An 11,499-nucleotide genomic window follows, 5' to 3' on the forward strand; every position below is an offset into this window, starting at 1 on the left:
TCGAAATGTCGCAAGTAGGCAGTTCCCCTTCATTGTGTACTGTCCCTTTGGTCTCCTATCACCTGATCACATATCCATAACTTTACATTTGCTCGTGTTGAACGCCAGTAGCCATTTCTCTGATTATCTCTGGAACCTGTTCAAGTCTTCTTGGAGGATTCTACAATCCTCATCTGTCACAACTCTTATTAATTTTGCGTCATCCGCGAACATCGACATGTAGGATTCTACTCCTGTAAACATGTCATTAATGTATATTAGAAATAGAATTGGTCCCAGCACCGATCCTTGAGGTACTCCACTCGTTACCGACTTCTCGCCTTCTAGTATTCACCAAGTTGTGTTTGCGGGGGTTGAGCTTTGCTCTTTCGGCCTGCCTCTCAACTGTCGTATACACTTGTATACGTGTATGTGTGTATTCACCTAGTTGTATTCAAAGGCTGTAAGCCTAGACAGAATCTCACCATTTATACTAAAAGAAGGCGCAGAAGCACTGTGCCTACCACTCTCAATGGTGTATAACAAGTCACTTGGTAACAGCAGAACTGCCCAAAATTTGGATGGCGGTTTAGTCCCGATATTCACTAAGGGAGAAAGATAGGAGGCACTAAACTACAATCCTGTGTCACTAACCTGTACAGCGCGCGAGGTGATAGGGAAGATTACGAGAAAAAATAGTACAACATCTAGAGAGAAAGAACTTTGTAACACACTATCAGCATAGGTTCAGGGAGGCAAATATTGCCTCATAGTTGAATAGAGTTCTATGACCAAGCAACAAAAATTAGGCAAGAAAGAGAAGGGTGGGCAGACTGCATATTTTTGGATTACCAGAAAACTGAGTGCCCAAATGAGCCGTAGATACATTAGAAAGATTTTTTCAGTGTCAGAATAGTTAATAAATGGATCTACTACATCACTAGGAAGTCATGTGGTGGGGGCAGACTCCATACACAGTTTCAAATGTAGATATGCCTATGTAGCCTATATATGCCTATGTGCCTATATATATGTAGATATTTCCTGCCCTAAACGCTTTACGTAATAGTGGCTTTAGGCATTGTATGTACTAATTCTATCTATAAAGCGATCAATTTTTGGAAAATCTCTTGTATGTATGTACCTTACCTGAATAAACATTTATTTATTTATTTATTTATTTATTTATATAGAAGCTAACAGGCTCAGGAACCTGTAGACGAGACAGTTGAGAGGCCGGATCCAAGAGCCGAAGTTCAACCCCCGCAAGCACAAGTAGGTGAGGAGAGAAGCAAAGTCTGGGGACTGGGGTACTGTGTTAGGTACACACATCATGCCATCATCCTGGGCCACACCTGGGTTGTGTGGACACACACATCATCCTGGGCCATACCTGGGTTGTGTGGACACACTTACACATCATCCTGGGCCATACCTAGGTTGTGTGGACACACTTACACATCATCCTGGGCCATACCTAGGTTGTGTGGCCACACTTACACATCATCCTGGGCCATACCTGGCTTGTGTGGACACACTTACACATCATCCTGGGCCATACCTGGGTTGTGTGGACACACTTACACATCATCCTGGGCCATACCTAGGTTGTGTGGACACACTTACACATCATCCTGAGCCATACCTGGGTTGTGTGGACACACTTACACATCATCCTGGGCCACACCTGGGTTGTGTGGACACACTTACACATCATCCTGGGCCATACCTGGGTTGTGTGGACACACTTACACATCGTCCTGGGCCATACCTGGGTTGTGTGGACACACTTACACATCATCCTGGGCCATACCTGGGTTGTGTGGACACACACATCATCCTGGGCCACACCCGGCTGGTGTGGCCACACTTACACATCATCCTGGGCCATACCTGGGTTGTGTGGACACACACACATCATCCTGGGCCACACCCGGCTGGTGTGGCCACACTTACACATCATCCTGGGCCATACCTGGGTTATGTGGACACACACATCATCCTGGGCCACACCCGGCTGGTGTGGCCACACTTACACATCATCCTGGGCCATACCTGGGTTGTGTGGACACACACATCATCCTGGGCCACACCCGGCTGGTGTGGCCACACTTACACATCATCCTGGGCCATACCTGGGTTGTGTGGACACACACATCATCCTGGGCCACACCCGGCTGGTGTGGCCACACTTACACATCATCCTGGGCCATACCTGGGTTGTGTGGACACACACATCATCCTGGGCCACACCCGGCTGGTGTGGCCACACTTACACATCATCCTGGGCCATACCTGGGTTGTGTGGACACACACATCATCCTGGGCCACACCCGGCTGGTGTGGCCACACTTACACATCATCCTGGGCCATACCTGGTTTGTGTGGACACACACATCATCCTGGGCCACACCCGGCTGGTGTGGCCACACTTACACATCATCCTGGGCCACACCTGGCTGGTGTGGCCACACTTACACATCATCCTGGGCCATACCTGGGTTGTGTGGCCACACTTACACATCATCCTGGGCCATACCTGGGTTGTGTGGCCACACACATCATCCTGGGCCACACCTGGCTGGTGTGGCCACACACATCATCCTGGGCCACTACACTTCTCACACTCACCCACCACACCGTCCTCCTAAGGTGCCCCAACGTCAAGAAACTGTCGTACTAAAGTGCCCGTAACCTAACCTACCAGAGGACCCAAAACAGAAAACGGAACATTACGTCAATTTCGCGAGTCGCCTCCATTTTCTAGTACGACGATTCTTGTCTTTCGGGGAGCCGGTCGGCCGAGCGGACAGCACGCTGCACTTGTGATCCTGTGGTCCTGGGTTCGATCCCAGGCGCCGGTGAGAAACAATGGGCAGAGTTTCTTTCACGCTATGCCCCTGTTACCTAGCAGTAAAATAGTCAGCTGTCACGGGCTGCTTCCTGGGGGTGGAGGCCTGGTCGAGGACCGGGCCGCGGGGACACTAAAGCCCCGAAATCATCTCAAGATAACCTCAAGATAACCTCGGTAGAGAATACGTCAAAATGCGACGTTCTATTAGAAGGACGGGTTTGGTGCCCCCAGTACGAGCAAGTTTATTCTCTGTGTTTATCAAACATGTCACCGCTGAGTTTACAGTCACGTCTCCTTTCACCTGATGCACCTGTTTACCCAGCAGCATAATAGGTGTCTGGGTGTTAGGCAACGGTTGTGGGGATCCCGAGGAAGATCAGAATTTACCGAGCGGGATAAGCCTAAGAACAGGCTACCTGTTATTTTGAGAGGTTATCTTGAGATGATTTCGGGGCTTTAATGTCCCCGCGGCCCGGTCCTCGACCAGGCCTCCACCCCCAGGAAGCAGCCCGTGACAGCTGACTAACACCCAGGTACCTATTTTACTGCTAGGTAACAGGGGCATAGGGTGAAAGAAACTCTGCCCATTGTTTCTCGCCGGTACCTGGGATCGAACCCAGGACCACAGGATCACAAGTCCAGCGTGCTGTCCGCTCGGCCGACCGGCTCCCCCGACGACAGAAATTTAAAAAGTGACAGAAGTTTCTTCTTTTTAAAACATTGTTTCTGGCAATCAGAAAATGTATATGGGACAGGTACCTTTAGGGGAGCCGGTCGGCCGAGCGGACAGCACGCTGGACTTGTGATCCTGTGGTCCCGGGTTCGATCCCGGGCGCCGACGAGAAACAATGGGCAGAGTTTTTTTCACCCTATGCCCCTGTTACCTAGCAGTAAAATAGGTACCTGGGTGTTAGTCATCTGTCACGGGCTGCTTCCTGAGGGTGGAGGCCTGGTCGAGGACCAGGCCAGTATGTCAACCAGTAAGTAAACCAGTAAACCAGTAAGGCAACCACTAAACCAGTACACCACACAATACGCTAACAAACGACCTAATTACCGCGCACCAGAACGCGATCAGGCCTCCGCACCTAACTACAGCCTCAATTATTAAGCAATCACTATGCAAATTTACGGCGCAATATTAGGGAGAGGAACCGTAAAATGCCAGAGTGGTTAACCTAATAGGCAGAGGATATAACATTTGGCCAGCGCTGGCAATGGATTACTCTTTCATTAGCATGGTAATGGGGCTTCTTTCACTATTACCAACGTGACAATCATCAAGCAAATGGGAGCGTCAATGTCCATTACTGTAATAGTACCTGGGGGGGGGAGGGGTGGTTACTTATGTATTTAAACAGCCAATTTTCACAAAATTAAAGTGCTTGGAGTAACTATTAGGACAAAAAGTATCAATATGTAGTGATGGACCACCAGAAAGTACCAATATGTAGTGATGGACCACCAGAAAGTACCAATATGTAGTGATGGACCACCAGAAAGTACCAATATGTAGTGATGGGCCACCAGAGAGTATCAATATGTAGTGATGGACCACCAGAAAGTACCAATATGTAGTGATGGACCACCAGAAAGTACCAATATGTAGTGATGGGCCGCCAGAAAGTACCAATATGTAGTGATGGACCACCAGAAAGTACCAATATGTAGTGTTGGACCACCAGAAAGTACCAATATGTAGAGATGGATCACCAGAGAGTACCAATATGTAGTGATGGACCACCAGAAAGTACCAACATATAGTGATGGACCACCAGAAAGTACCAACATATAGTGATGGACCACCAGAAAGTACCAATATGTAGTGATGGACCACCAGAAAGTACCAACATATAGTGATGGACCACCAGAAAGTACCAACATATAGTGATGGACCACCAGAAAGTACCAACATATAGTGATGGACCACCAGAAAGTACCAATATGTAGTGATGGACCACCAGAAAGTACCAATATGTAGTGATGGACCACCAGAAAGTACCAACATGTAGTGATGGACCACCAGAAAGTACCAATATGTAGTGATGGACCACCAGAAAGTACCAATATGTAGTGATGGGTCGCCAGAGAGTATCAATATGTAGTGATGGACCACCAGAAAGTACCAATATGTAGTGATGGACCACCAGAAAGTACCAACATGTAGTGATGGACCACCAGAAAGTACCAATATGTAGTGATGGACCACCAGAAAGTACCAATATGTAGTGATGGGTCGCCAGAGAGTATCAATATGTAGTGATGGACCACCAGAAAGTACCAATATGTAGTGATGGACCACCAGAAAGTACCAACATGTAGTGATGGACCACCAGAAAGTACCAACATGTAGTGATGGACCACCAGAAAGTACCAATATGTAGTGATGGACCACCAGAAAGTACCAACATGTAGTGATGGACCACCAGAAAGTACCAATATGTAGTGATGGACCACCAGAAAGTACCAATATGTAGTGATGGGTCGCCAGAGAGTATCAATATGTAGTGATGGACCACCAGAAAGTACCAATATGTAGTGATGGACCACCAGAAAGTACCAATATGTAGTGATGGACCACCAGAAAGTACCAATATGTAGTGATGGACCACCAGAAAGTATCAATATGTAGTGATGGACCACCAGAAAGTACCAATATGTAGTGATGGACCACCAGAAAGTACCAACATATAGTGATGGACCACCAGAAAGTACCAACATGTAGTGATGGACCACCAGAAAGTACCAACATATAGTGATGGACCACCAGAAAGTACCAACATATAGTGATGGACCACCAGAAAGTACCAACATATAGTGATGGACCACCAGAAAGTACCAATATGTAGTGATGGACCACCAGAAAGTACCAATATGTAGTGATGGACCGCCAGAAAGTACCAATAGGAAGTGATCATCCATCTAAAATGTGCTGATCATCCATCTAAAGTATACTGATCATCCATCAAAAGTGCACTTATCATCCATCAAAAGTGCAGCGATGATTCATCTAATATTCATTGATCATCCATAGCAAAATATTAGAAAACGTTGTTGTTAAAGATTCGCTACCTGGAACAAAGTTCCAAGTAGCACGGGCTATGGTGAGCCCGTAGTGCCTTTATTAGAATACGTAGCGTAAATACACCATGTCGGTCTTGAGGTGAAAAAGACAGAAATTACTGTACTGTACAATACCCTCAGAGATATATATTAAATATGAAATCAATTAAAATGAATAACACAATAGTATACAGTTTAAATTTATGGCTTAACCGGTGAGGGTTTGCGGCCGGCGACCCACGGGAGATTATTTGGTGCATGGCGACCTGCCTGTTGCCTGATACAGTGGTCGATCATCACGTTCTGTACAGGCAGGTAGGGTGCAAGGCGACCTGCCTGTTGCCTGATACAGTGGTCGATCATCACGTTCTGTACAGGCAGGTAGGGTGCATGGCGACCTGCCTGTTGCCTGATACAGTGGTCGATCATCACGTTCTGTACAGGCAGGTAGGGTGCAAGGCGACCTGCCTGTTGCCTGATACAGTGGTCGATCATCACGTTCTGTACAGGCAGGTAGGGTGCATGGCGACCTGCCTGTTGCCTGATACAGTGGTCGATCATCACGTTCTGTACAGGCAGGTAGGGTGCAAGGCGACCTGCCTGTTGCCTGATACAGTGGTCGATCATCACGTTCTGTACAGGCAGGTAGGGTGCATGGCGACCTGCCTGTTGCCTGATACAGTGGTCGATCACCACGTTCTGTACAGGCAGGTAGGGTGCATGGCGACCTGCCTGTTGCCTGATACAGTGGTCGATCATCACGTTCTGTACAGGCAGGTAGGGTGCAAGGCGACCTGCCTGTTGCCTGATACAGTGGTCGATCATCACGTTCTGTACAGGCAGGTAGGGTGCATGGCGACCTGCCTGTTGCCTGATACAGTGGTCGATCATCACGTTCTGTACAGGCAGGTAGGGTGCAAGGCGACCTGCCTGTTGCCTGATACAGTGGTCGATCATCACGTTCTGTACAGGCAGGTAGGGTGCATGGCGACCTGCCTGTTGCCTGATACAGTGGTCGATCATCACGTTCTGTACAGGCAGGTAGGGTGCAAGGCGACCTGCCTGTTGCCTGATACAGTGGTCGATCATCACGTTCTGTACAGGCAGGTAGGGTGCATGGCGACCTGCCTGTTGCCTGATACAGTGGTCGATCACCACGTTCTGTACAGGCAGGTAGGGTGCATGGCGACCTGCCTGTTGGTAAATATATTAAGTCCTCAACATAGTCCATGGTATATTTCTCGGTTTGTACTCACCTAGTACTCACCTGGTAATATATATATATATATATATATATATATATATATATATATATATATATATATATATATATATATATATATATATATATATATATATATACCCTTTGACTGATTGTTGCCGCCGAAGGCGGCTAGTTTATTGTGCACCCCATACTCATCCTGTGAGCGGTAGCGCAAAAGCATTACAGAGGGCACAAAAGGTCTTTACCAGACCTCATCTTAGATTATTACATAAACAATTTCTTCAATCCTTCACACCTTATAGATACAATGTCAGCTAGTTAGAGAGAAAGTGCTATTACAAGAGCTACATATTTACAGTAAGTCATCATACATTAATGGTATTATACCCTTGTGTAAATATATCCTTCATGTCTTGTAGGTGATCTATGTGCATGCGTTGCTTTTAATGTCATGAAAATGTCATTTTTAAAAATGACATTTGTCAAAAATGACATTTTTACACAGGTACCTGATGTCAGACATCTGCAGGAGCTGAAGGAGGCATTTGAGCAGAGTTCCGTGCTGCGTTTCACTTACGAGATGGAAAAGGATGGGAAGCTGCCCTTTCTAGATGTAACAGTCATGGAAAAAGGCGGAGGTTTCCACACTGCAGTCTACACTAAGGAAACAAACATAGGAATGTGCCTAAATGCCAACAGTGACTGCCCAGACAGGTACAAGAGGAGTGTTGTTAACGCATATGTCGACCGTGCTCTCAGCCACAGCTCAGAATGGAAGCAAGTCGATGAAGAACTCTGTAGGGTAAGGCAGGTTCTAGTCAATAACGGCTTCTCCAATGGTTTCGTCGAAGACATCATAAGAAGGAAAGTGAAAAGCCATGCAACCTCTGAAGAGACAACTAACACAACACCTATACCCCCTATTAGACTATTTTACAGGAACTTCTTTTCCACAGCTCATAAAACGGAGGAAAGGGTCCTGAAAGATATTGTTAATAGAAACGTTATCCCTACAGACAAAAATCAGAGGATACAACTGACGATTTACTATAAAACCAGAAAAACGGCCAGCCTACTCATGAGAAACTCTCCAGACACAAAACAGAACGCTTTAAAAGAGACTAACGTCGTCTATGCCTTCAAATGCCCACTTGGGGACTGTAAGCTCCAAAAAACCCAGTATATAGGCAAGACAACAACATCTCTTTCTAGGCGTTTAACGATGCATAAGCAACAGGGCTCCATTAAGGAACATATAATCTCTTCCCACAACCAAACCATCGCCAGAGAAATCCTAGTAAACAACACAGAAATCATCGATAGATACAGCGATAGCAGGCGGCTTGACGTTTGCGAGGCACTACACATCAAGAAGTCAACACCAGCAATCAACAGCCAATTATTGCACAACTATATTCTACCCACCTCAAGACTCCGCTCCAATATAGAAGCATCAAGAAATATGGACCAATAGGCTTTCTACAAACACTTCTATTCAATATCCATTGTTTCGTGTTCTGTCTTGTGTTGATGAAATTAATACCCTATTAATACTCTTGTTCTGTCTTGTGTTGATGAAATTAATACCCTATTAATACCACACTTTGTTCTGTTTTGTGTTAATGCCACATCACCCCTTCCACCTCACTCAAATGTAGATATAAAATCGGAGATACGTAAGTTCTATTCAGTTGTGTATTTGTGAACTAAAGTCTTTGAAAATGTAATAAGTTTTACGAAACGCGCCCGTGTCGCGCCAGACTAGAAATAAAAATGAATTTTTTAGAATTGATTTTTGATTTACCTCCAACAGTGAAGCGTAATGTACGAAAGATTGAGAAAATTCGTGTTAGAATTATTAATCTTAATTTTTCGGTCATATTTAATAATATATGTCTACAGGAAAGACTGCTACCAAAATATACTAATATATATATATATATATATATATATATATATATATATATATATATATATATATATATAAATATATATATATTGTATGCATGTTCAAATGCAGTTCAGTTTGGGTGTGAACTTGTTTATCAAGACAACTGAGAATATGTGATATTAAACCGTTTGTTGATATACTAAATCAACTGAAAACTCAGTTGGCCACGAAATGAAAATAGCCACGGCTACCATCAGCTTTTGTCCGGTCGTGATGGTCGAGTGGATAAGGTGCCCTGTACACCAGTTGCATAGTGCTCCTGGCAGTATGGGTTCGAGTCACTTCTGGGGGTGTGAGTTTTCAGTTGTATATGTGCCTGGGGACCAATCAAGCTTGTTCGCATACTAAATCAATTAACATTATGACGCGTTTCTGTAAAAAATGCATATTATTTATTAGTGTATATGGATACTTAGTATTTATTTTATCATAAAAGCGCACAAAATAGAAATTCAATGGCTATTGATGCAGGACATTGGCAATAGATGAATATATCACCGGGGAATTGCACTCCACATCATGCGTGGGGAGCAAATTGCAAACTGAGCCTAGCATTCCCCGGCGCGCTGATACGAGGTGTAGGTACTCCCCTAGTGGTGCTGGGGCGGGGGTTGAGCTTCGGCTCCTTAGGCCCGCCTCTCAAGTTGTCAGTCAACTGGTAGTGTGGTGCTGGAGTTTGTAATGTGGTCGTTGTGTGTGACGTGTAGTGGTGGTGGTGGTGGTGGTGGAGCTAGTGGTGGTGGTGGTGGTGGTGGTGGTGGTGGTGTTGGAGCTAGTGGTGGTGGTGGTGTTGGTGTTGGAGCTAGTGGTGGTGGTGGTGTTGGTGTTGGAGCTAGTGGTGGTGGTGGTGGTGGTGGTGGTGTTGGAGCTAGTCATGGTGGTGGTGGTGGTGGTGGTGTTGGAGCTAGTGGTGGTGGTGGTGGTGGTGTTGGAGCTAGTGGTGGTGGTGGTGGTGGTGTTGGAGCTAGTCATGGTGGTGGTGGTGGTGGTGGTGTTGGAGCTAGTCATGGTGGTGGTGGTGGTGGTGGTGGTGGTGGTGTTGGAGCTAGTCATGGTGGTGGTGGTGGTGGTGGTGGTGGTGGTGTTGGTGATGGTGTGGGGAACTTGACCACTGAGCGACTTCCCTCCCTCCCTCCCTTTCCCTCCTCCTAAGACAAAGCCGCCATGAAGCAGATAATCTCCAAGGAACCCTAACAAGTTCAAGTTCAAGTATGTTTACTGGGACCAGAAAAAAATACATCTCAAAGGGATAGAGTAGCTTAGGCTATTTCAACCCCCCCCCCCCCCCGAACCTTAGCACAACTCTCTCGCCACCACTCAACCGCACGCACACACGCACGCACAGTACGGGGGCCTGTGGCTGAGCGGACAGCGCTTAGGACTCGTAATCCATCATCCGGGTTCAATCCCGGCGCCGGCGGAAACAGATGGGCAGTTTCTTTCACCCTGATGCCCCTGTATCCTAGCACTAAATAGGTACCTGGGAGTTAGACAGCTGTTAAGGGCTGCTTCCTCTGGCGGGAGGTGGGGGGGGGGGAAAGGGAAATTAGTCGCTAGTAACAGTTGATTGACTGACAGTTGAGAGGAGGCTCGAAAGAGCAGAGCTCAATCCTCCGCAAGCACAACTAGGTGAATACACACACACACACACACACACACACACACACACACACACACACACACACACACACACACACACACGCACACACACACACAAAGAGTCGGTTGGAAGTACCTAAGCAGATTCACAGCGACGGAGGCGCCCAGTTGGCGGGAGAAACGACCGGGGGGGGGAGTGAGAGAGACACTTGCTCTCTCACCCCAGCCCACATTTACCATTCCTTGGAAACGGTGAGGTAGAGTGGTCCAAGAGAACCTTAAAGAAGATGCTCAAGAGGATGTACCTCGAGCATCTACAGTAACGCTGCAGTACATTAATCCGCTGTTATTTGCCTACAGTACTGTACAGTACTCGAGGCTGACTCCATACCAGTACCAGTGTGTGTGTGTGTGTGTGTGTGTGTGTGTGTGTGTGTGTGTGTGTGTGTGTGTGTGTGTGTGTGTGTGTGTCTGTGTGTCTGTGTGTACGTGTGTGTGTGTGTGTGTGTACGTGTGTGTGTGTGTGTGTACGTGTGTGTGTGTACGTGTGTGTGTGTACGTGTGTGTGTGTGTGTGTGTGTGTGTGTGTGTGTGTGTGTGTGTGTGTGTGTGTGTGTGTGTGTGTGTGTGTGTGTGTGTGTGTGTGTACGTGTGTGTGTGTGTGTGTGTGTGTGTGTGTGTGTGTGTGTGTGTGTGTGTGTACGTGTGTGTGTGTGTGTGTGTACGTGTGTTTACTAGTTGTGTTTTTGCGGGGGTTGAGCTTTGCTCTTTCGGCCCGCCTCTCAACTGTCAATCAACTGTTTACTAACTACTTTTTTTTTTTCCCCA

Source organism: Procambarus clarkii, chromosome 64 (assembly GCF_040958095.1).
Source record: "Procambarus clarkii isolate CNS0578487 chromosome 64, FALCON_Pclarkii_2.0, whole genome shotgun sequence".
NCBI classification, from domain to species: Eukaryota; Metazoa; Arthropoda; class Malacostraca; order Decapoda; family Cambaridae; genus Procambarus; species Procambarus clarkii.